This window comes from Saccostrea cucullata, unplaced genomic scaffold (assembly GCF_032062105.1).
Source record: "Saccostrea cucullata isolate Sc308-1 unplaced genomic scaffold, CSIRO_AGI_Scuc_v1 ctg1114, whole genome shotgun sequence".
Lineage (NCBI taxonomy): Eukaryota > Metazoa > Mollusca > Bivalvia > Ostreida > Ostreidae > Saccostrea > Saccostrea cuccullata.
Window position 1 is genome coordinate 66,028 of NW_026927494.1, and position 27,812 is coordinate 93,839.

General features: G+C 35.1%; 2 pseudogenes; both read left to right on the forward strand.

Moving 5' to 3' along the window:
- Nucleotides 1–15,490: 15,490 nt before the first annotated feature.
- LOC134274652 (uncharacterized) lies at nucleotides 15,491–17,307 on the forward strand (annotated as a pseudogene).
- Nucleotides 17,308–22,419: 5,112 nt separating this feature from the next.
- LOC134274647 (uncharacterized) lies at nucleotides 22,420–23,214 on the forward strand (annotated as a pseudogene).
- Nucleotides 23,215–27,812: the final 4,598 nt, after the last annotated feature.

Below are 27,812 nucleotides of genomic sequence, written 5' to 3' on the forward strand. Positions count from 1 at the left end.
GTCAACTTTAACCTTAGCCATAACTGTTAACATATAGAGACTTCATATTTGGTATGCATACTCCACTAATTAAGTTTTCAAAAGACACCAAGGTAAATGACCCTTAGTTTGACCTTGACTGTGACCCTTAAGCAAAAAATAGCTTTTCAAATCTTTGTTGCCTCTGGGCGCATAGTGTTTTTTTTTTTATTTTACCTTTGTTAACAAAATGCAAAAAATTGTGTACATTTGATATTGACTGATTGAAATGTTATTTATTTATCTGAATATCACATAGTTTTTTTTTGTGTATTTCAGGTAGAAACAACAATATGTCGATAGTTCAAATTGCTGCATCTATTGGAGCAACCATCCTCATCAGGAATTTTTCTCGAATTTCCAGCATTTCCAAAAATGCACCTTGCAGACATGGATTGATTGTTGTAGCTTAACATATGTGACAAGATTATTTAACCCTGATGAGAAGTCACAAGATGCAGTGAATGACACTTGAGAGCAATGAGGAGTGAGGGTTCTTTAGTGTGCCAATATCTGCTGTTCCAACCTTTACTCTCTCAACCAAAAGACCTCCAACTTTACAGCACCAGAATATATGATTAGCTGCTGGGAAATTTTTACAAACTTTTCATATGTAACAATATTGCAAGTTTATAGTGTTGTTCTACACGTAAACAGCATGTACATCATTTTTTAGATATACAGATGTGATGAAATAAATAGGAACTCTAGTTAGTGTACGGTTAGTTTTACCCCACATGTATATCTCATAAAACAAGAGGCCCATGGGCCACATCGCTCACCTGAGAGGCTTTGACCATTCTGTTCTTTACTAGATTTCCTCCTTGTAATACAAATTGTGACCCCACCCTAGGCTACCCCACTGATCGTAATTTAGACAATTTGAAATCTACGCTACCCCAGGATGCTTCCACATAAGTTTCAGCTTTTCAAAGATTGTCCAATATATTTCTTTGTAAAACTTTGATTCCCAACTGTTGCCTAACAACCCCCCCCCCCCCCCAACCGGGACATGATTTGAACAATTAAGAAGCTACACTTCCCCAGAGTGCTTCCATATAAGCTTAAGCATTTCTGGCCCAGTGGTTCTTGAGAAGAAGACTTTCAAAGATTTTCCTATATATTTCTATGTAAAAACTTGGATTCCCCATTGTGGCCCCGCCCTACCCCCCGGGGGTCATGATTTGAACAATTTAGAATCTACACTACCCAAAGATGTTTTCACATATGTTTCAGCTTTTCTGGTTATCAAGAAGAAGATTTTCAAAGATTTTTCCTATATATTTCTATGTAAAACTTTGATTCCCCATTGTGGCCCCGCCCTACCCCAGGGGGTCATGATTTGTATAATTTAGAATCTACACTACCTGAGGATGCTTCCACATAAGTTTCAGCTTTTCTGGCCCAGTGGTTCTTGAGAAGAAGATTTTCAAAGATTTTTCCTATATATTTCTATGTAAAACTTGGATTCCCCATTGTGGCCCCGCCCAACCCCAGGGGGTCATGATTTGTATAATTTAGAATCTACACTACCTGAGGATGCTTCCACATAAGTTTCGGCTTTTCTGGCCCAGTGGTTCTTGAGAAGAAGATTTTCAAAGATTTTTCCTATATATTTCTATGTAAAACTTGGATTCCCCATTGTGGCCCCGCCCTACCCCCGGGGTTCATTAATTGAACAATTTAGAATCTACATTACCCAAAGATGCTTTCACATTTGTTTCAGCTTTTCTAGCCCAGTGGTTCTTGAGAAGAATATTTTCAAAGATTTTTCCAATATATTTCTATATAAAACTTGGATACCCCATTGTGGCCCCGCCCTTCCCCCGGGGGTCATGATTTGAACAATTTAGAATCTACACTACACCAGGATGCTTCCACATAACTTTCAGCTTTTCTGGCCCAGTGGTTCTTGAGAAGAAGATTTTCAAAGATTTTTCCTATATATTTCTATGTAAAACTTTGATTCCCCATTGTGGCCCCGCCCTTCCCCCAGGGGTCATGATTTGAACAATTTAGAATCTACATTATACCAGGATGCTTCCACATAAGTTTCAGGTTTTCTGGCCCAGTGGTTCTTGAGAAGATTTTCAAAGATTTTTCTTATATATTTCTATGTAAAACTTGGATTCCCCATTGTGGCCCCGCCCTTCCCCCGGGGGTCATGATTTGAACAATTTAGAATCTACACTACCCCAAGATGCTTCCACATAAGTTTCAGCTTTACTGGCCCAGTGGTTCTTGAGAAGAAGATTTTTTAATGACCCAACCCTTTTTTTCTCTTTTCTTGATTATCTCCCCTTGCGAGGGGATATGTCCCTTCATTTTAACAATTTAAATTCCCCTTCACCCAAGGATGCTTTGTACCAAGTTTGGTCAAAATTGGCCCAGTGGTTCTTGAGAAGAAGTCGAAAATGTGAAAAGTTTACGGACGGACAGACGGACAGACGGACGGACGGACGACGGACACAATGTGATCAGAAAAGCTTACTTGAGCCTTCGGCTCAGGTGAGTTAAAAACTAGTTAAAAAAATCAAAGTTTGTATATAAGGTAACAGCTAATACATGTAGCTATTTAAAATGACTATGTGAAATCATTATAAACAAACATATACAAGTAAAATATTTTTGTATATTAAATTTCATCAAAATATGTATTTGATATCGAATGGTACTGTTTGATACTCCATAGTTAAATCTGTTAAACCTGTCATCATTTTGTCCTGAAATGTGAAATACTTTTACCTGTGTGTGAAATTCTTATACTTTTACAGTTATAGTAGCCTAGACTCGGAGTACAATAACACAGATGCATTATTGTCAAATTTTGCGCAAACATTCTCAGATTACAAATTGATAGATATTTTAGCTGAAAGGGGGGGGGGTAGATGGAACATAATAGGGGATCAAAGTTTTACCTAGAAATACCAAGAAAGAAGATGTGTTTGTGAAACACTGATGAACCTGTATGGCAACATAGCAAAGATTAAGCTTTTCTTAAATGCAAATTTAATTAATTGGTACCAAGAGTAGGGTATTCTCACTGGAAAACAATTGTGAAATTTGAAAGAAAGCTAAATGTTAAAGTTTTTTAATAAGTACAAAAATCGTCAAGGTCAATGTAATTAGTATCAAATGAAAGGTCTTGCCACATAGAATATTTATGTAGAGCATGAAAGCCCTAGTCCTAACCATTCAGAAGTTATGGCCAACGTTCAATTTTTTTAAAAAGTAGGCCAAATATCAAGGTCAAAGGGTCAAAGTTCTTGTTATCAAATGAAAGGTCTTGTCATAAGGATCAAATATGTAAAGTATGAAAGCACTTACCCTAACTCTTTAAAAGTTATGGTCAAGGTTTGCTTTTTTTTTAAAGTAGGTCAATCTCAAAGGTCAAAAGGTCAAAGTTCTTGGTATCCATTGAAGGGTCTTCTCACAAGGATTACATATATGAAGTATGAAAACCTTATCTCTTACTGTTCAAAAGTTGTTGTCAAGGTCAAAGTTTTTTCACAAGTACGGAAATCTACAAGGTCAAAGAGTTAAGATTGTTGGTATCCCATGAAAGGTCTTTCAACAAACATTACATATATGAAGTATAAATGTCCTGGTGTCTACTGTTCAAAAGATATAGCTAAAGTAAAAGTTTAAAATTTTCATGTAAAAGTGGGTCAAACTGACCAAGGTCAAGGTCAAAAGGTCAAATGTGGTGGTACCCAAAGAAAGGTCTTGTCACAAGGAATACACATATGAAATATGAAAGTCATATTTCCAATAAATCAAAAGTTATGGGCAAGGTTAAAGTTTTTGCGGACAGAGAGACAGCTAGACAGACGGACGGATACGACAAAAACTATAAACCCCCAAAACTTCGTTTATGGGGGCATAAAAATCTTAAGGTAGTAATAGTTGTTCTGGATCAAATGGGGGCCCCAGGGGTAGGACTGGGCCATAATGTGTGAGGGGGTGTCAAATGAATAAATTTTAAAAAAATTATCTGCTCAATAACAGCAAAGCCAGTTGTTGTATTGATATGGAAGCATCATCAGGTTGTTTAAAATTCAAGCCACCCCCCCACCCCCCAATGTAAACTCTCAATACTGAAGTGGTTTTTACTTTTTTTTTCTCTAGCCAGTGTGCTAAGGTGAGCAATGTCGCTCATGAGCCTTTTGTTTTTCTGTACTCTATTTTCGTGATGAATGCATCAGTGTTTGACTATTTGATCATATACAGTAAAGCACGCATATAACGAAAAATCAAAAACACCTATTTTGAAACAGTCCCTTATACGTAAACTTTTACTATTTATGCTTATTTTTAATTTGACAAACACTGTATCAGGTACAAGTATTTTAGTTAATTACAGGTATGCTAAGAAAATATTAACTTTTGAAATAATCAGCCTTTCAGATATTGATTCACATGGAACGTGGGTCACAAAAATCGTACTTTGAGATAATCCCTAGAGTATTATATGCATTTATTTCACATAAATCCTATTTTATTCACCATCTTTAGAGTTTTAAACAACTTTGAATTATTACTTTTATTTAGTGTAAAAGTAAATTGAAGAATAAGGAAATAAAACGACACAGTTTATTTTGCCATGGTATTTTCAATGAAAATTTCCCCCAAAATATGCGATTCACCAGAGTTTGACACACCCCCTTAAAAAATCTAGGCCGATGACCTATTTATTTTTTGGCATTATTTGCTACTAAATTAGCTTGTTAACATAGTATCTTAATATGAATAAAAATTCTATTGCAGAATTTTTTTAATCATCACTTTTATACCACAAACTCGCATTTTCCCATTACTTCCTATAGTAATCATCGATTTTCGTTGCCTACTTTTGAAACGCTCCCTATTAAAAATCTATATCGATGACCATATATTTTTTTCGTCGATTTTAACTCACAAAAAGTCACTTTACTTTATATTAAAATTTGAGTAAATTTTCTATTGTAGAAATGAATTAGGTCCGTCGTCGTTAAAATCTTCTTCTCAAAAATAACAAAGCTATGATTGGTCATATTTATTTGGAAGCATCTTCAGTAGTGTAGATTCAAATTTGTTCAAATCATGACCCCTGGGGGGAGGGCGGGGCCACAATGGCCGACCCAAGTTTTACATAGAAATATATGGGAACATTCTTTAAAATTCTTCTTCTCAAGAATAACAAACCCATGATTGATCAATATTTATATAGAATTATCCTCAGGTAGTGTAGATTTCGGTTTAAATTTTTCAGTAATAAACTAATTTCTGCTTTTATGCTAGCCACAGTGTTCAGGTGAGCGATGTGGCCCATGGGCCTCTTGTTTGAAATGGGAACCTACTTTCTTTGCCAGGAAAAATGTTCAAAGACAATCAACTGTTGATTAACAATAATTACCATTATCATTTTGAAGTTACAAAAAAAATGTAAAATTAATTCACCTTATCTGCTTATAGGCCAAATTTTATGTTGAGAAATTTACGGAAAAGTTCTATCTTTATATAAAGTAATGATACAAATAATAAGTTCTTATAATTTTAGTCTAATAATTTTCATTGCACATACGCCATATATGGCTTTAAAAACATGCATTTTATCAGCAAAAGAATATTACTGAGTAGCACAGTAACTATGCAGTTCTCTGTTGTTGGTACCTAACTACATTGTACTGTGATCTTGTGACTTCACTAGGTGCATGGACTACCCGATCTCTGAGGCACTCTCTCTGTTGATTACCTGTGTATTGTGTGCGTTCATGCGGAAAGTGATTTCCTGTTGCGCAGTTGATGTATATTTCACAGTTGTACAAACAAAGGGTTCATGCTTATTAGAGTCTTACCAATGTCAAAAAAAAATGATAAAATAACTCTTTAAAAAAAAAATCAGTGAGTGGGGGGGGGTTCCGAACCCCCCCCCCCCCCCCAAACCCCCCTGGATCCGCCATTGAGAATGCTTGAACTGATAATTAATCACTACAAACAGAGAAATAAACCTTAGATTTCATGTTACATCTGCGAGTATAGCTAGGTCACTAATACCATGGCCTTAGACCTCTATAATGTGCAGTGTATTTAGGATTCTTATTTGACATTAAGAATTAATAGATCAAAGATGATATAATGATTAAAAGAAAATCCATTTAATTTTTTTCATAGCACTATAACATGGTCAGAGAAATTAGGATAAAATTTTTAAAATTGATTTTATATTATGTGTATCTTAGGTATTTGTAAGCCGTACGTTTGTTCATTCAGGTTCTTGTGATACATGTGGTATGCTGTAGGAAATTTAATTTTATCATGCAGGTGAAATGTCGCTTAAAAAATTATATCTATTTTGTTACATCAGCTAAGCGTTGCATGCATTGGTCATAAATTTTATATACTTTTGTTGAAAATGTTGATGGTTGAAACAGACAAATGATATTACACAATATGCATTCTAAAAGAATGTAAATTTAAAATAGTATTGTCTTATGTGAAACACATGCAGAGATTGAATATATTATTTCTATTGAAAAGTCATAGAAAGTGTTGGGTTTGAACTTATTATGATACAGTTGTATTATGAAATGAAATATGACTTAATTAAACTGAGCCTTAATTCCGTCAGCATAACCAAAAAAAGTGATACATTGATTTTATCTAATGACACCGTACCCTTTTAATAAAAATAAAAATTTACTTACTTATAGAGAAGTGTGTTCCGATGTCCCCCTTTTCCACAAGTTATCCACTGTCATGGTCTGAGGAAATGTGTCAAGCTCAACAGTCTGGGTTGCATTAGATTGCTTGGGAACATTGCACGGACAGTAATTTCCAATCTGCAATTTTGCACAACACATACAGTTATAGTCACATTGTCTATAGAGTCTCTGCTGCGGGTTCTTCACAGGATAGGAATTATCCCAGGACAAGGAATGGAAAGTGGAATTTGTAGCCATCTTATCACGATCAATTGATGTTTTAAACTGGCAGAATAAGGTAAAGTATTCTACCCCTATTATCTAACAACACTTTAACTGATTAAATTTAATAACCTACTCCTCATTTTATATATCACTACTTAATTTGATAAAGCAAACATGCAATTAACTACCTATACTTATAGATCCATTAGAAATAATTAATTTGTTAAAAGGGATGGCTTCACTTGATTTGCTACCTTTTTTATTCAAATGTACATACAAAGTGTATTAGTAATCATGGTGTTTACTTAAATGCTTAACATTAGTGATTTATTTTGAATGCAAGAAAATGCAGCATTACCATGAAAACTAATGAAGAGTATTTTGATCTCAATTAAATTACAAATTCAAATCACTATAATCATTTAAATATTTCTAAGGTCACAAAAAAGTAAAGTGAGAGAACTTACAACAAATCAATGCTTTTCAAGATTCCCCACTAAACTAGCAGTTACTCGGGTTTTCGAGTTGGCTCGCGTAGCGAGGTACTCCCTGTCGACATAGCCGTTTTAGAGGGTTAACAGTTTCAGAGCTGTAAAAATTTTCACGCATTCATCAAGGTGATACATACACCAAAGATAATTAAGTTCTAGCAAAACATGCTTTGGTTTGAGAGATTGTTTAAACTTAAGAGGTAAAAACTGTATAAAATTCCATACTGTAACATTATGTATACCTTCATGCTTTTAAAGAAATTTTTGATTAAATACCTGTAATATGTACAATTACTGCGTATGAATATGTTCAAAAATGTTACGCAGATCTAATCTTCCCATCTGAAGTTTATTTATAATTGTCCTAGAATACTCCCTAACACAAACACCTGCTGCTCCCTCATTAACTGCAGCTAGTTGTTGAAAATCTATTTTTAGAATCAAGATTTCCTGTAGGAATCTATAACCTTATTATTCCATAACACTGACCACTTCAGCTAATGTGCTGAAATTCATTATAGTATCCAGTCAAAATAATACGGAAGCCCATTAGTGCCAAACTGTATTTGTAAAGGAAAAGCAATATACACTTTATTTATGAACCGAACATGGATCAGACATATAATATTTAATCTCTTAAGATGCAAAATAAACTGAATATATGAAGGTATTGTGCCCAGATATATGAAAAAGCTCAATTGACTCGAGCGAGTCAACTCGCAGGCCATTCAGGCCTTTGATTATACTTTTTGAAAACAATAGAATTCTAGTGGATGCACCCGAAGGATATGAACTTTGACTGATATTAGTAACACCCAAAAGGTTAACTTCCGTATTGATAGCCAATCAAAATTTAGATAAACATTAGCCCAAAAGATTTGATGGAAGCAACACGTGTTTTTCCCTGATAAGGTTTGTAAACATGCTAAATATAAATAAATGAATTGGGGATAAGGCAGTATACACATATATGTATAAAAACATTGATAATAACATATTATTACTCAAATATAAGGCATAAATGCATGTGGCAAAATCCATTCCTGCTACACTCCCCCCTTCTTAGGACATAAATGATTATATCATTTATTCAGAAAAATATAAAATATATGTCCCTAGCAGGAATGAGAAAGAAAAAAAATCAATTTAACAACAAAAGTAAAATACAATATAAAAAAAAATCATTTAAACAGTTAATAGCATAAATTTTACACTCATATCAATGTATATTTCTCCACTGTTGGCACGGACTTTCTTCCCCACAGTCTTCCTGTGATCAGGATGTTTTCTTCCTCTTGGGTTGGCCGTACCTCCTGATCCCGCGATACAGTGTTTTATTTTTCCAATATGATACCAGCCTCACGGTTGAGACTGTTTCTTCCTTTCAAAGCAGCCTCCCGTCGAAATCTGTCTCGGGCTTTCGAGACTGGGGCCAAGGGCATCAAACTATTTTGCCCATCTTTATAGCGTAGATTCCTAACTGTGGTGCGAGTGGATTCCACGGCGCGTTGGTGTCTGAGGTGCGCATGCCGAGTCACCTGTCCCTTCCTCCTACTCGCATAATGACAATTGGCCTTCGTGCATTTATATATATCGATATTTGGTTCATGTACCTCTGTCCAGTGGGTTCTGCACGCTTTGTAGCTCCCCAACCACGTCTCGCATCCTTCAACGTTACACGTCATTCCCCCTTCCTGCCACAAGGGGTGGATGTCACGATCAAGCTCCTCCATTTCCTCACGGGTGACAAAAATGTCCAATACGTCCATGAAAGCAACCTATCAAAATAATTGTACAACTAATATTAGAATTTTCTTTTCAAAATAAATCAATTATACCAAAGTAATATCAGAGTATAGGAATAGGGCGCCAACAGTCCAGCTGATTTATAATTATTCCAACTCGTCAATATTACCATGAAATAATAGATAAAAATAAATTTTCAAATGTTAATTACTCAAATTTTGAAATTACAAATTATTGCAAATAATACTTTTGAAAATATGTTACTTTCACATTACAGATAATTTTTGAAAAAATTCACTTATCTGAAATAAATGAGAATAAAGTTATGGTGAGTAGATCTCCCTGGGTTTAATTCTTCTCCCAGTTCTTGTTTTTACAGGAGATCTTTGCTCAGGGTGCACCAAAGGACTATTTGGAAGTGGTTCTGTTGTTTCGCTCAAGGTTCCATCAGAAGTTTGGTGTTCGTTATCTTTCAACCAATTGACTGGAGGTTATCTCCCTTGGAATGGTTTCAAATGATCCACATGGACAGTTATTGGGGTACTTTCTGAATTTAACTGTATCTCATAAGTATCCTCTGAAATTTTCTGAATAATGAGATATGGACCCTTCTAACCTTGACCTAATTTATTTGATATAGCTGGTAAATACCATCTCCAAACCCATTCACCTGGTTCAAATTCTCTTGGTTTTAACCCTTTATCATAATAATGAATCTGTCTCTGAGAAGCAATACCCAAATTTTGATATGCAAACTCAAACACATTGTTCATAGATACTTCTACATGTAACCATTTTACATACATTGAAGGACACAGTTTCCCAGGATTTGCTGGTGGTATCCCAACCATGATATCTAATGGGTATGAAATTTCTCGACCCAACATGAGCAAGTTTGGAGTACACTTTGTATTTATGTGAGGGGTTGAACGATAGGCCATCATGAGGTATGGTAAATGGTCATCCCAATCATCTTTATTTTCATTGACAAACGCAGATAACATTGCGATCAGAGTTCTATTAAAACGCTCAACAAGGCCATCAGATTGTGGTCTATATGGAGTGGTTCTAGTTTTCTCTATGCCTAAAGGTTTACACAGTTCAGAAAATTATTTACTTTCGAATTTTCTCCCCTGATCAGTATGAATTTGATTTTGAACACCAAAACGGGAAATAAATTCAGTAGCAAGTTTGTTAGCAACTGTAAGGGCAGTGTGATCAGACACAGTGTATGCTTCTTTCCATTTTAAAAAATAGTCACCTACAACAATGATATACTCATTTCCATTATTGGTTGTTGGTAAACCACCAAAAATATCTATTGCAATTCGGTCTAATGGTTTTGTAGATTGAAGTAGAGAAACCTGAAGTGGAGATTTTCCAAACCCTGGACCTGGTTTTCCACGTGCACAAAAATCACATGATTGACATCATAATTTTACATCATTTGACAATCCAGGCCAATAGAACCTTCTTTTGACAGACTCGTATGTTTTATCCCTCCCTAAATGACCTGAAATTCTTGAATTGTGTAGGGATTCTAAAATCTTTTTTCTTATAATTTGAGGGGCAACAATCTGAAAAATGACATGACCTTGTGGATCTTTTTCACTCACTCTGTATAAAACTTCATCTGACCTAATTTCAAACTCTTCCCACATTTGACATAAAGTTCGAATTTCATGGGAAAATGAACAAATAGTTTGTCTGTTTGGTTTAGTAACTTGTTCAGTTTTGAGTTGTTTGAATTTACCAATGTTTTTGTCTTCATTTTGCCATTCTTTTATTTGTTCAGGACCCCAAATTTCGACCCCAAATTGCAACCCAGTTTGATACTTCAGGAGTACAGTCATCGGCTTGGACAGGATATATTCCCTGGTCAGAATGCTTAGATTCTTAATTAAGGAATTCTCCTTTTTCCCCCTCAACCTCCGAAGTCAAATTCTCATTACCTAAATTTGCATTTTGAAATTTTGAATCACAATCGGGGCAATTTTCTATCGTACATTTACGTTTGACTGGAATTCTGGACAACCCATCAGCATTTCCATGCTGAGTACCTTGACGATGTTCTATGTCAAAATCAAACATGTCAATGACACTTATCCATCGAGCAATCATTCCCTCGGGATTTTTGAAATTTTTAAGCCATTTGAGTGAAGCATGATCGGTTCTTACCAAAAATTTCTGACCAAACAAATAATTTCTGAATTGCTTCAAAAAACTTCAATAGCCAAAAATTCTTTGTGGGTAGTACAATATTTTCTTTGAGAATTTTGTAAAGACACACTGGCATATGCTATAACTCTTTCCTTTCCATCTTGGATTTGCGATTACACACCACCCAACCCTGTATCACTGGCATCTGTGTAAAGTGTGAATTTACCATTTGCAGTAGGGTAGGCCAATATTGGGGCAGAGATCAATAATGTCTTCAGCTCGTCAAAAGCTTTTTTGACAATTATCATCCCATTTAAACCTTTTGTTTTTCCTGGTGATGACTCATTGGAGATTCTATGGTGGAAAAATTTGGAATAAATTTTCTGTAGTAACCAGCTGTACCTAAAGATGATCTGATTTCAGTAACATTTGTTGGAATAGGCCAATTTTGAACCGCATTTATTTTCTTTGGATCACAACTGATTCCAGCTTTTGAAACTTTGTGGCCTAAATATGAAACTTCATTTTGAAACAGAAAACACTTTTTGGGTTTTAATTTTGCTTTTCGAAAACACTCAAAAACTTCTCTCAAATTTCTCAATGCAATTTCAAATGTACTGCCAAAAACTATGACATCATCCAAATAACATAAGCATCTTGTCCTATTGAGTGGTCCCAACACCAGATTCATAAGGCGTGAAAAAGTGGCAGGGGCATTGCATAGCCCAAAAGGCATAACATTAAAATGATACAATCCCCTGTGGTAGTAAAAGCAGTTTTGGTCTTATCTGACTCTTTTAACGGACATTGCCAATACCCACTGGCCAAATCTAATGTGGAAAACCATTGTGCACCTGATAATGCATCAAGCGCATCATCCATTCTGTTCAAGGGATAAGCATCCTTCTTTGTAATTGTACTTTCGATAAACTGTCGAGACTGACTTTCAAATTCTTCGATGTTATAATGTACTGTATATACTCGCATATAAATTTAATTTGCGAAAATCACTGGCCTCCTGGCTTCTCTTTTCATCATTGGATCTAAGCGCTTCTCCAGTCTTGATTTGTATTATATGTCCGAGAATGTTCCCAATAGAACTTCCAAGTGAAATTGTAGGATTTGTTCTCCAGAAACTGACAATGATTGAGTTGAAGAAATAACTAAATCAAAATGATGTGGTGACACAAGTCTATCTAAAGTAATCATTGCACTGGAATTAATTTTTTTTTTTGCACTCAATAATCAAGCGTCCCAGTGTTCGACAGCATTGCGAGATCCGGTGCATGTAAACAGTTTCCTGATCTTCTTAGCTTTCTAGAGAATCTACTCGTAATGTAGTATACTTCTTAATGAAGGAATCATTTATAACCACACCATCATTTCGCTTAACGTTTTCACTACTGAAACATCTTCATATCAATCCATTGTAAAACAAACCATATCACCTTCTCACAGCATTATTAGATTTTTCTTTCTAAAATACCTCTTGTTACTATATTTCTGTTTTTTTTTAAATATATGAATTGGACAAGTTCTGTTGTGCAACCACAGATTTGTTTGCAATACTGACAAGGCGAGAATATACTGTGATTGTGATTCTCTTCTTGCAACAACAAGCAGTCCTTCCTTCTTTTTCAAAACTTCTTAAATATGCTTAAAATTACCTCATGACTTGCTAAAAGTTCTATTCAAATCTATTCTCTCCTCAAATTTCTTTGGTAAGGAAAGAATTTTCATCAATTTTTCGAGGTGACGTAAGTCTACCTCGTATGCTACTCTACAGCTTTAATGGCGGAACCCTGTGATCACTACTTTTTGCAATTTTTAGGTCACCTGAGTAAACTCAGGTGACCTATTGCTATCTGTTTTCGTCCGTCGTCGTTCGTCGTACGTCGTTCGTAAACTTTTAAACATTTTCAGCTTCTTCTCTGCAACCACTGAACCAATTTCAACCAAGTTTGGCACAAAGCATCTATGGGTTAAGGGGAACAAAAATTGTGAATTTCATGATCCCTGCCCCCCTGGGGCCTGAGGGGTGGGGCAAAAACCACTAAATTTAATGCAATCTTTAAAAATCTTCTTCTTTACTCATGGACATCAAGCAGTCAAACTGTTTGCATGATTGTAATCAGCACTGAGTCTTCTACCAAAATTGTGAAATTCATGGCCCTGGGGTCAGGGTTTCTAGTGCTAGGGCGGGGCTAAATAAGTATATAGTGAAAATGCATTATTTCTTTGAAAATCTTCTTCTCTACTCCTGGGTATTAAATAAATGAACTAAGTACATAGTTATGATAAGCAAGAGTGCCTCTACCAAAATTGTGAATTTTATGGCCCCAGGGTCAGGGGTTCTGGTGTGAGGGCGGGGCTCTATTGATTATATATAGTGAAAATACATGAATTCTTTGAAAATCTTCTACTCTGCTCCTAGGTATTGAATAAACTAACTAAGTGCATAGTTATGATGAGCAAGAGTGCCTCAACCAAAATTGTGAATTTTATGGCCCCAGGGTCAAGGGTTCTGGTGTTGGGGAGGGGGGGGGCGGGGCTCATATTGATTATATAATGAAAATACATGAATTCTTTGAAAATCTTCTACTCTGCTCCTAGGTATTTAGTAAACTAACTAAGTGCATAGTTATGATGAGCAAGAGTGCCTCAACCAAACTTGTGAATTTTATGGCCCCAGGGTCCAGGGTTCTGGTGTTAGGGTGGGGCTCCATAGATTATATAGTAAAAATACATGAATCTTTGAAAATCTTCTACTCTTCTCGTAGGTATTAAATAAACTAACTAAGTGCATAGTTATGATGAGCAAGAGTGCTTCAACCAAAATTGTGAATTTTATGGCCCCAGGGTCAAGGGTTCTAATGTGTTGGGGGTGGGTCTATTGATTATATAGTAAAAATACATGAATTCTTTGAAAATCTTCTACTCTGCTCCTAGGTATTAAATAAACTAAGTGCATAGTTATGATGAGCAAGAGTGCCTCAACCAAAATTGTGAATTTTATGGCCCCAGGGTCAAGGGTTCTGGTGTTGGGGAGGGGGGTGGGATGGGGCTATATTGATTACATAGACTAGTGAAAATACATGAATTCTTTGAAAATCTTCTACTCTGCTCTTAGGTATTTAGTAAACTAACTAAGTGCATAGTTATGATGAGCAAGAGTGCCTCAACCAAAATTGTGAATTTTATGGCCCCAGGGTCCAGGGTTCTGGTGTTAGGGTGGGGCTCCATAGATTATATAGTAAAAATACATGAATCTTTGAAAATCTTCTACTCTGCTCGTAGGTATTAAATAAACTAACTAAGTGCATAGTTATGATGAGCAAGAGTGCCTCTACCAAAATTGTGAATTTTATGGCCCCAGGGTCAAGGGTTCTGGTGTTGGGGAGGGGGGGGGGGGGCTCTGTTGATTATATATTGAAAAAACATGAATTCTTTGAAAATCTTCTACTACTGATCCTAGGAATTAAATAAACTAAGTACATAGTTATGATGAGCAAGAATGCTTCTTTTAAAATTATGAATTTTATGGCCCCAGGGTCAGGGGTTCTGGTGTTAGGGGGGCGGGGCTCTATTGATTATACAATGAAAATACATTGAATCTTGAAAATGTTATTCTCTGTCTCTGGTTATGAAGCAGATGAACTACCTTTATAGTTATGTTGAGCAAGGGCCCTTATATTGCAGACTTGTGAATTTCAAGGCCCCAGGGTCAGGGGTGGGGTGGGGGCCCTACTTATATACTGAAAATGAATTTATTGTTTGAAATCTGCTCTTTTGTATTTATAAAACATTTATTTTTTTTTTTATATTAAGAGTGCCTTTTTAAAATTTGTGCAATGTGTGGACCTAGGGTCAGGGGTTTATGTCACAGTATTAGGGGCACTACTGATTAGTTGGAATGCATTTTTGTTCCCCTACCCTGTGTATGGGTATTCAGTAACCAAGCTTAGCAACTGCTTAGTGTATTGTTTTGATGATCAATGGTGCCTCTTTCAAAATTGTGAATGTCATATAGCATCTGGCTTAAAACATGAATCAAATTCAATAACTGGAAAGTTGTTGCATAATGCTCAGGTGACCTATAAGGCCCGTGGGCCTCTTGTTTATTTATCTTCGCACTTAGGGACACTTCAATACTCTTATTGTTGAAATATGTTACCTCAGAAAGCAAGAATCAAATCAGAGATAGGTTGCTAATATGTAAACAATATCACTTGCAAGATTGATAGGAAATATGAAAACGTTATTTTTTATCAGTTCTCTAAGAAATGTAGTTCTCTGATTATACATGCATTGAAATCAGCATTTCGGTCACAAAACAAGATCTACAAAGTATGAACATCGGTTTTTGATTTTAATGAACAATGTTGCCATGGTTACTAAAAAAAGAAATTTCTGTGAAATTCTTTCAAAATGCATCCATTTGTTCCAACTTTTCTGTTTGTTGAATCGGAGATGGTTCAAACGAAACTTGTCTGTGATAGAAGGGCTTGCTAGATCCATAAACTGCTTGATTTTTAGCGATTGAAGTCCTCATGAGATCTAGGGTACATGGTACTCCCTGTGTCAGAGCAACGACAACCGTCTTTCATCAATCTGTTAAGAGAACCAGATCGAAAGCATGTAAAGGAACTAGAGAAAGAATGCAAAGAAAGACCAGGGAATAACTTTCAGCTGATGGTTGTTAATGCTTTCGGTGACCTAGGAGGACAATTTTGAGTCATGCACTCTTGAGGTGATAGGGGGAAATCACTCCAGAGAGCCTCTTCAAAACATTATATGTAAAGCCCCCAATCCATCTTTGTTTGAGAAGAGAATGTGCATCGTCTACACAAATTTAAACCCTGATGAGGCCAAGTATGTTGCCAATCAGCATAACCAGGTCAGAAAGTTTGGTACTGACCTTGACCTGATAGACAGAGCTGGCTGTTTCAGGTATGCTCTGTTTGAAAAAGCTGGCTATACAGATGTCAAGGACACAGTTACTGAAAAGTCCCCGGAACAAAAGGACACCATTCAAAAATGGAAAGAGGGGCTACAGCTATGTGTCGGAGCAGTCAGTGTAAGTTAATCCTTTCACTTTGTTTCATTGCAAAATAATGATATGTACTTGTTATGATTATGGCCAACAAAGAGTTTACTAATGTAATGTAGGTGCATTGATCAATATATTCATAAATAATTCTATGATATGTCAATATTTTCTTTATAGAGAAAAACTCTTAACAACCCATTCAGGTTAGAAATAAAGTTAGCACAACTTGACACGGAAACTTGGAAAGAATTTCTTGAGTTTCATAAGAAATTGAAAAAGGAAGTAAAGAAAGAGAAGATCAGTGGGCGACTATTAAAGCCATTAAATAAAAATTCCATCAGGGGACTTGCTTAAATTCTTGAAAGAGTACAACGCAGAAAAAATTAACTTCAAGCAACTGATCTCTCTCTGCATTGAGTCAAAATCGTAAGTACATATATTCTATATTCATTTTAATGAACAAACCATATTTAATTTGATTTTTATTTTACTTTTAGATTGATTTTTTATTGTTATTAATTGTATCAATATATTTTTTTATTTTTAAAATTGTTAACAGCAATGAAGCTAACAAAAAGGATGAAAGGTCTGATCAAGGGACATTGGTATTAAGCTCTGAAGTAGAGGTATTCAACATACAATACACATTTAATGTAACAAATCATTTGAAAGTTTTGATTGGACAACATATCGTCGCTGTAATATCAAAATGTCGTAACTCGATTTTTGGTGCGAAATATTTTATTGCTATTTTGGAATCTGCAATATCGAATACAAATATCGACTACCGGTAATATCTTTATTATTGACATTTTTTTGTAATATATTTACTCACTAAAAATACTTGGGCAAGATCTTTTTGGTCTTGATGTCAATCCTGTTGTACTTCTTGCATCTGAAGATGTTAGCAATGATTGGGCAGATGATGTTATAGATTTTGGATGGATGCCTCTAAGTGGGTAGGTAGAGTCTTGACAGGTTTCTGAGGAGGTGACGTTGAACGAGGGACAAATGCCTGTGAGGGCATAGGTTGAGTCTGGACGGGTTTGTTAAGAGGTGCCGTTGCACGAAGGACAGATACCTTTGAGGGAGTAGTCCAAAAAGGAGAATTTCTTTTTGGCCAATACTTCACCAATGGGCTATGTGCATTGAATCCACTACTCTACCTCAAAGGATCAGCAGACAGGCATGAATTTCTGCTCCATAGAACTTGACAATCTGTTTTTGAATACATATAATCAGGTTAAAAATGAGACAAGTACATATTTAAAGGTGTTAATTTAATGGAAACTAGTTTTCTGTTTAGTTTACAGGAAAGTGCAAAGTGTGAAAATTGTGAAGTGCAAAAGGATTGATATAAAACATAATTTTACATCTCTCCTCATTTTCTCTAGAATTTTATGGGTATTACTTCCCTCCTGTGATTTCTCTCCTTTCATGATAAAAGTTTCAGTGTCCACTGTTTTTGTGGGAAACACAAACCACAATTTTTACAAATCATCACTTTAACATGGCTCTTCTAGTTACAGCTGGGGTATCTTCTGGGAATTTTTTTTTCATCTGTCTGAAAAACAAATTTTTTTTTAATTAAATATATATATCAATTACTGCAACTTAAATATTTCATATATAAAAGTTTGTTCAGCATCTACTGTTTTAAACCAATATAACACAATGAGTCAATTCATTTCAGTGAATAAAAAATGATAATGATGGAGATTTCCCAAAGTCAAATTTATCAGTTCTTTACCAGTTCTCAATATATATTTTTTTCACCAATAATTTTGAAATCAAAGTGATAAGGTTAGGGGTCCAATAAAATTTTTAAAAATTCATAATTTAAAAATTAGCGGAAAGATGTGATAAAATCATCAGCATTTACACTATAGTGTAAAGGATCACCCCCATTGAATTAATCTTAAATTTTAAAATTTATTGCATCTTGGCATTTAAATTGAGGAACATAAGATTCAAAATTTTGAAAGAGGTACCCTTGGTTGTCAAAAAAAAAACAAACATGTTCTTTATCCTAAGGCAGAGGAGAATTGAGATTTACAAAGAATTATGACATTTATAATAGTAATCTCAACCTTTAAACCAGAAACTCTTACTCTGTGGCCATGAATTCTTAATTTTGTTAGAGGGTCAATGATTATTATACCCCACGCAACTAGTTGCGGGAGGTATAATGTTTTTGACTGGTCCGTCAGTCAGTCCGTCAGTCAGTCAGTCCTCTTTTTTTTGTCAGCGCAACTCCTCATAAACCGCTGCACGGAATTTTGTCAAACTTTGCAGGTATTTAGGACACAATGTGTGGATGTGCATATTACCAGGAAATTCCGATTCCCTTTATTTTTTCCGGGAATTTCCGCACTTTTTAACTTAGGCTTTTGGCCATACCTTGAATATAGAGATGAACAGTTTGTCAGCACAACTCCTCATAAACGGCTGCACAGAATTTCGTCAAACTACGCTGGTATTTAGGACACAATGTGTAGATGTGCATATTACCAGGAAATTTCGATTCCATTATTTTTTCCGGGAATTTCCGCACTTTTTAACTTAGGCATTTGGCCATACATTGAATATAGAGATGAACAGTTTGTCAGCGCAACTCCTCATAAACGGCTGCACAGAATTTCGTCAAACTTTGCAGGTATTTAGGACACAATGTGTAGATGTGCATATTACCAGGAAATTCCGATTCCTTTACTTTTCCGGGAATTTCGGCACTTTTAATTTAGGCATATGGCCATACCTTGAATAAAGAGTTGAACAGTTTGTCAGCACAACTCCTCATAAACTGCTGCACAGAATTTCGTCAAACTTTGCAGGTATTTAGGACACAATGTGTAGATGTGCATATTACCAGGAAATTCCGATTCCTTTATTTTTCCAGGAATTTCCACACTTTCCAACTTAAACTTTTTTGCCATATTTTGAATATAGAGATGAACAGTTTGTTAGCACCACTCCTCTTAAACTGTTGTACATAATTTCGTCAACCTATGCTGATATTTGGGACATATTCCATTATTTTATCTAAAAGAGTTTTGCCTATTATTCAAGAAAATTTCTCAACACCCCCCCCCACTTCAAATAAATGTGTTGATTTGTATATTGTCAAGAAATTTTGATTCCATTGTTTATCTGGGAACAAAATCAGTATTTAGAACTAGTGCTAATTGTAACGGGAACCGTTACAGGTGTTCCCCAAACGCTCCCCAACTTCATTTCGGTGCCTCATTCCCTCTACGTTCCATCAAATAAACTAAACTCTATGCATCTTAAACTTTAACATCGTTTTTGCTAAAGTATACCAAGTATATAGCAAATTTTTGCATGTGCATGCATATGTAGAAATGACAATATCACTGTATGTACACTATTAATTTATTTTTATGTACTTAATATCAAGGCATTTAATGAAAACGTATTCGAGAAAACACTAAATCAAGTGCATATGTAATAACACGCAATGCACGTGCACACATATGCATGCATGTGCTTGATGACCATACATTCTTGTAAGGCTCTATAAAGACTATCTATGATCTAAATCCTATCCTGTTTGGTTGAAAATCAAGGAAGTTATAGCCATTTAAAATTCTAAACAATCAGATTGAAGCGCACGTGAAAATTATTTTTTTTCATATCATAGGAGATCTTATTGCATGACTATGTTTGAAATTCCAAAGTATTTAGTCAAAAAACGAATAAGATATTGAGATTCTTGTTTCAGCCAATCAGAGCAAAGCGTACGTGCATGCGCATGAGTTCATGAAATTTGACCAAGTCCTCTTGTCTATAATATTAAAGCCATATATGGCGTAACTGATTAAAAAAAATATATTTTTGAAAAAATACAAAATTTAGTAAAGAAATATAGTAAATACATTTAAATTAAAGCTTTTCATCCAATTCTGAACACAAAGAACTCCTCGTTTCATCTAATAATACAATTTAACTTCTCTGTAATGTGTTATTTAAATCTTTTGTATTTTTTTCCGAGTCGGAGAAAATTCCGAGAATCCAAATTAAATTGTGATATCTTTATAACTCAAATGACTTAAATGTTGTAATTTACGAAAAGTTCTATCTTTATATAAAGTAATGAAACAAATAATAAGTTCTTTTAGTCTTATAATTTACATTGTACATACGCCATATATGGCTTAAATAGACTCATATTCTGAGTTTTAACACATTTAAGGTAAGTCACAAGAAGACATCTTTTAAAATCTTCATCTCAAGAACCACTTGGCCAAGAAAGATGAAACTCGTGTGGAAGCATTCTCATATAGTGTAGATTCACGTTTGTTCAAATCATGACCCCGGGGGTAGGGTGGGGCCAAAATGGCCGATCAAAGTTTTACATAAGAATATATAGGAAAAATTATTCTAAAGATCATCTTCTCAAGTGCATCAAAGCAATGATTCGTGATAATATAGGAAAAAGATTTTTTTAAAAAATCTTTCTATCAAGAACAGCAAAGTAGTATTTTATTCCCCCCTTCTAAAGTAAACTTTTCAGTTATTATCTGATTTTAGTTTTTTTCTTAGACGATTTGCTCAGGTCGGCGAAGTGGCCCATGGGTCTTTTGTTTATAATGTTATAGTATAAAACAATGCTTGTTTATAAAACAATTAAACAGCACCAAGCAATGGGGAGGAATTTTTTGACAGTTAAAATTCAGAGCATGATTATTCTGTAACAGAATTTATGACTTACCTGGGGACGAAATATCCTGATCCGTCTTCCTAGAAATATCTGAAGATGCAGGATTAGTGGTGGCTTGCATATTTTTCGTCTAAATAAAAGAACAAAAAATAATTACAGACATATAATTAAATATATCAAATACTGGATGTTTATCACATAGATACATTATTATTTTTTCTATATACTTTTTCCTTTTTAATAATTATCTCACCTCAGTAGATACTCCAGGTGATGAAATTATGTAAGGATTGGTAGTAGTAGCTGCATGTTTTCTAGGTTACTTCCTCAAGGGAAACTTTTGATAAGAGAGTGTCTCATGTGTTTGGAGGTCTTCTGTTAGAGGAAATGGGGCAAGCTGACCTTTTCTTAGTGACCCCCTAAAAGGGGATATCTGAAGAAGTGGGATTGTTTGAGGCTCTTCAGACTCATCTACACACCAGTAAGGCTTACTAGTATTTGGTACTTATGTGTTTTAAATAAAATAAGCTCAGTAGCAAAATATATCATTGTCATTGAAGTATTTTAGGTATATATATACATGTAAAATGAGACACATCATAACTACCTCAAAGCAATTATTCCAACATGGTAACAGCTGGCTGAATCAAAATGATGAACGACCTTGGCGATGAAATGCTGGACATCAGCTCTCTGTATTCCTCTCAAGATATGCAAAACTTCCGCAGAAGGAATTACATATAAATTGATTGATTGATTGTATATTGTTTAACGTCCCTATTGAGAATTTTTCACTCATATGGAGACGTCACCGATGCCGGTGAAGGGCTTCAAATTTAGACCTATACTCGGCACTCAGGGCCATTGAGCAGTGAGGGTTCTTTATCGTGCCAACGCCTACCGTGACACGGGACCTACGTTTTTAAGGTCATATCCGAAAGACCCGTGACTTTCACTTCTAGTGCCGAGCGCTTGGCGAAGGAACAGTCACTACCTTTGTTTACGTCTTAGGTATGACGCGGCGCCGCGATCGAGAATCGAACCCGGGCTTCCCGATCACGAAGCGAAAGCTCTACCACTAGGCTACCGTGAAATAAGAAAGTTTATCTTGTAATATATGGAAGGATATGGAAATAACGAACAGTATTCAATCTCAACGTCCATTAAACAAACATACAAAACAAGAGCAGAGCAAACACGGACCTCCAAAACATCAGAGGTGGGATCAGGTGCCATGGTGATGGCAAAATAATATAGTGATCCCTCTAAGAAACAGAAGACTTCTCATTATTATAGATTTCGTCAAGAGAAGTATTTTGATAAGAATGACTTTATTTAGAATTCTTCTTTAGTTATCCTCTTTGCTGGTCCCCATGCTTTGTCTGCACAAACTCCATCCGGAAGTGCTGAGGATGTCTGTGAGAGGCATTGATGATTGAGTGAAAAGGCTGTATGGAGGACAATGACGGCAAAGTGAATATAGCAGTGGTTGTGTGGAAGATTGCTCTTATGGCAGTGTGGAGGGCATTGTTGGTTGATTTGGTTAAATCTGTTGTTGTTTTGAGGGCATCGGTAAAAACATCTGACAGTGTTGTTTCCAGTTTCCTGAAGATGGCTTCATTGCTGAATGACACCTGTGATGCTTAGCAGCTTACTGAATGGGAGATGGGGAACGGTGCCTGCGGAATTCAAATTTTTCACTTGGGCATAGAAAATACAAACTATGACTTTGGCGATATATTGACTATATTGCTGTCAAACTCAGCCCAAGAGAAAGTTTTGAGTACAAGTGGAATATAGGTCAGACTTTGATGGAAGAAGTAGACCAAAATATATAAATGATAATTTTGTGGAACTCTTAGATCAAAAAGGTAAAAACTCCGCTAACACACAGGGCACTAGGTCGTTTAATTCTGCCGAGGTAGTGACAATGTCTACGCAAGTTATTGATACTATGAAGCAAAAACTTATGCAAGTAAACAATACAGTGAAGGCTGGAAGGAAAAGACCGCAGGTGGGCAAATCCACTGATATTTCCCGAATTGCCTAGTGTTAAAGACCCATCTTCAAAGCTTGATCATCAGTGGATGGGGATGCAAAAGAAAATTACTTCAAAATCACTACAGTAAAGCATGTACACTGGTATGATTTGTTATAAATTAGTATCTTTCATGGAATTCAATGTTTGTTTAAATATTTAACTTCTGCATGTTCCTTGGTTTTGACAACCTATACCAGGGAAAAAATTCAAGAGCCCTAAATGAATTAATTTGGTCCAAAATGTTAAATTTTGTCAATTTTTCTTAATATTCATAAAATTTGTTTACATATTACAATGTGTTATGTAAGTAAATTTAATGTATTTAATAAGCATTAACATCGAACGAAAGGTTTTGAAAAGCGTGAAATGATAGGTCAGGAACAACTTTGTTTTTTTTTTTTAGCTGAAGTTTAACAAAGTGAGGTAAAATCACTTGAAAATTTGTCAGATTCATGTTAAGTGAAGTCTCTAAAATTGGGATCAGCAGCTTCCATGAATATTTTGTCTAACATCTTCCCAAAAGACCCCAACATCTGGCTGTGTCGGACCACTGTCTCCTGTGTAAGATTGCCCCCAGCATCTTTCAGAGAATCTGATGGAAGATTGAAATGTATATTGCTACTATAATTTTTTTTAAATTTTGCATTAATTATACAATAAAACTTAAAGCAACATGTACTTTTGAATTCTTGTTTAGAAATTCGTTGACGATATCTACCTTCATACTATGTCCAGGTCCAACGGTACAGTGCAGGGAAATAATTTTGTTACAGCATCAATGCGGATTTTGGTGCTTCCTATGCTTGCTGATGCTTCCTTTGCTTGCCGATTTTGATGCTAGTTATCCTTATCCTGATCCTGGTTTGATCCTTATCCTGACGCTGGTTTGAAACTAGGTCAATGTTAGTAATGCTACCGGAAGTAGGATTATCTCGCCGGAAGTGGATAATTCAAAAACCGCATCGCTATTTTAAGCCATTAAAAATAGTTGTTGGGGTAACTTTTAATTGTAGTATGTATTTAATGACTTTCCTTTATCCCTTTTCACTTTTTACCGAAAAAATTAGCAATTTTTAAAGAATTTCGTTTTGACGTATTGCAATCGTAAAGACACAAAATGACGACATCTTCATCTTGCGAAGGTATCGTAACATACTAATTTGATATTGATTGAAGCTAAAATGCAATGAGTTTCCTATTTGTGATGCAATTTCAGTAGGTGTGCAACGTGTAAGCATGGAAACGTGATGGACAATGAACAAGATGAAGTTTATTTCAAATCCAGATGAAAATTTATTACGTGTCAAAAAAAAAAATCAGATTGAATTTTTTAAAAAAAAAAGTTCCTAACCCAATTTTTTTAGGCATTTCTCCAGCAATTTGAAGTGTTCGGTCATGACTTTCATTGGCCATATCATATCTGCCACGGTCAATTGAGTCTGGCATGCGAAGGACAATGTCTGGATTTCTCTTCAAGAAACTCCTGAACCACTTGTTTGATGGTCCTTTACTTGTGTTCACGGCTGTGTTTGCATTGTCGTTCATTCTTATAATTTCTCTTGCAAAAGCCTGTTGATTAATATTATTTCCTACCAATTTTGTTGTTGTTGTTTGTTTTGTTTTTTAATTATGATTACTTTTCTTTTTAATTTTGAAACTATTTTACATGTATATTCATTTTTTTATTTTCTTTGTGCAAAGTGATTTGAATGGTCTTTTTTGCATCTAAGATTTCCCTTTGTTCACAATAATTCAAGTAAAGAAATTTCTATTTAAATTTTCATCTTGATCATTTTCCATGTAAGAGGAAATGCCTTCTCTGCATAATATTTGATGTATGTTACAAGGCTGTCCTCTTGACCTCGACTGAGGCATCTCGCAGGATATCCCTTCAGTTGATTAGAAAGTCTATACCTCAGTGTCCGAACTGGTATGTTGTATTTATTGGCTGCTTTTACTATTGAATTGTGAGATTTTGCATCCTTGATGGCATTCAATAAATCTGTATTTGTGTAATTTTTCCTTTTCCGCATCTTGATATGAAATTAAATGAATTTTAAACTTGTATTTGTGTTTTCTTTATAATAAAAGATAACTCTTTCAGTGAAAAAAAAAGAAAAGTGGAGTAGCTCATTCTATAGGAGTAACGCCCCTTTTGATAAAGGCGGATTATTTCATTCACTTCCGGTTGGAGAGAAAAAATGGCGAGTTGTTGACATTGAGACTAAGTGAAGTTTAAACACTTTATGGAGGAATTGAGAAGGTATTTTTCTTGCATTTCAACTTTACAAGTTGAGGGTTTCAATCAAAATTTCAGTTTAAAAAATATGTGCAGGATGGCATATGCTGTCGCATGTATCGTAATGGCTGTGTATTGCAAGACTTACCTTTTATACTGCTAAAATCTTTGAATTTTATGACGAAATTTCCTCTCTTGCACCTTACAGTGTTTACAAAAATGACGTAATTTACGTATTTTTACGTCATAATAAAAAATAACAAAGATTGGCGGAGTTTTATTGAAAACGGCAAAAATGGGTACTCGGCAATAATGGTTACTCGCACTTTAGAGAGTTTTCTGGTTGACAGATATATTCATGGGTTAGGAAACTTAGAACTAAAGAAACATCTTTCTCATGCTTCTAGAATGGTAACTTATAATAGTTCAAGTATTTTAACTCTTAAATTTAACCTTTGTTTACCTTTTAACGGTCCGAAACAGTCCCTTATATAGTTTTGTAATGTCGGTTTAAAAAAGTTCCATTTCGACGTCTGTAACCACAAACAGTCATTTGTTAGCGTTGAGAGGTAAGTAAATGATTAGGAATCGGAGTTGAATGTATAAATAATTATGAAATACCATTTTAAATTATTTCCAAAGCTTGGGAAAGTATACAATACACGAATAAATACCCATAGTGAGCGACGAAAAATCGTCGGCGTAAATTGAAGGTTTTTACAACGCTTGGATCTGTAGCTCTCTGCTTTATCTATCCGAATTTTGTCAAGCAGAGAGCTACAGTTCTGCAACTATATTGAAGTTAAGTTATAAGGAATGAAGCTTATTTCAAGTTATGTAATACGATATAACATAACTTGGGAAAGTTTAAGTTTTTTTATATATAAACCGCTTTTTTAAACAAAATAATTTGGAAGAACACAAAATAGACTCTTATATTCCTCTATTTCCTTGTCCAACATTTAAAAAAGATGGATATAGATCTCTAGTAAAACTATTTTCTATGTCTGCCTTCTAGTTTGGCAACAACCAGATTGATCCTCAAGGGCATAGTCCTTTTGGGAACACTCATCATATTTGACTATATTCTAAGTAGGATATCCACCACCTAAATTGTCCTTCATATGGCATGTTGTATTGATGTTTCTGAATGTTGTTTCTGATGTTTGGTAGGTCTGTCTTGTGGAAATTGCTTGGTAGTAAAATACGAGGCTCTCCAAGTGGAATGCCATTCAATATTCCTTCTTCGGTCGTCTTCCATGTCCTATTGCTGTTTGTCCTGCACTGCATTGTGACTGTTTTGGTCTCATATCTACAAAATTTTAAATGAAAAGGTTTGGAATTATGCTTAATTTCACGTAAATGTGGTTGCAGTCATGGCTTTATATCAAACCATGGTCCGGAGCTTAAATAAAGCTCTTTCCTACCCGTGGCTGCTTTATCACAAAAATGTCTAATCTTGAATATACACGCCACTCTATTGCGACGTCATTCATATTCAGTCAGTGGGAAGTTTTGTTTACATCGCAACAATTGACATCAACAGTATATATTTACATTTGCCGTGTTTGTCTACAAAGCCAACTGTGAAATTGATTTGAAAACCGCACTTCATGAAAAATATGCCTACATGCAATCCTGTGTGATTCTCACACCAATAATTCACACAAAGCTTGAAAACATTCCTTAAGTACAAGGCAAATTTCATATAATGCGATAAGATTAGTCACTACAAAAGCTATATATTGAATATTTATTTACCTATTTGACAGATAAAATTATAATATTTAAGTGGCTATGTCTTGTGGTTTGCAGAACCATTAAAAATCATTCCTGCCCTATGGATCATCACAATTGGAAAAGTTGTAAAATACCTAAATTACATAAAAGCTGTGTTAATTTTGTGAGTCGTGCTGTAAAACATGCAGACAAGGTTTTACACTGTGTGTTTGTTATTGACTATATCTTAATTCTAAATCATTAATATGAAGTCACAATGAAATTGCACTTATTGATTATAATTTAATTATAAAGTATGTCATTTACCATGTTTACATCCTAATCTAGAATTTATGACTCATGGAGATGTCACTTAGCCTCGGCTCTAACTTGGTTTAATTAATGACACTTACATGTAGGGCAATATCGTTGGTAAGACTGCAGTATTGGTTTGTTTGTTTGTTTCTTTTTGTCCTTTTAAATATTTTTCAGTCATGTTATGATGCCATCACTATGATCACTTGCTGGCAGAGGCCTGCAAATGTACACACAAGTGACATGTACTCAGCACTTATGGTTTTTGAGATGTGAGGGAAATTTTTTGTTCCAACAGTGAAACGAGAACTCAATTTTTACAGTCTCATCAGTCAGGGTTCAAAATTAACTTTTTTTAGCACTAGTCCGCACGGACTAGTGACTTCTAGCTTCCACTAGTCCGAAAACTATTCTACTTATCTGAAGAACCTGTTTGAGCTGTCT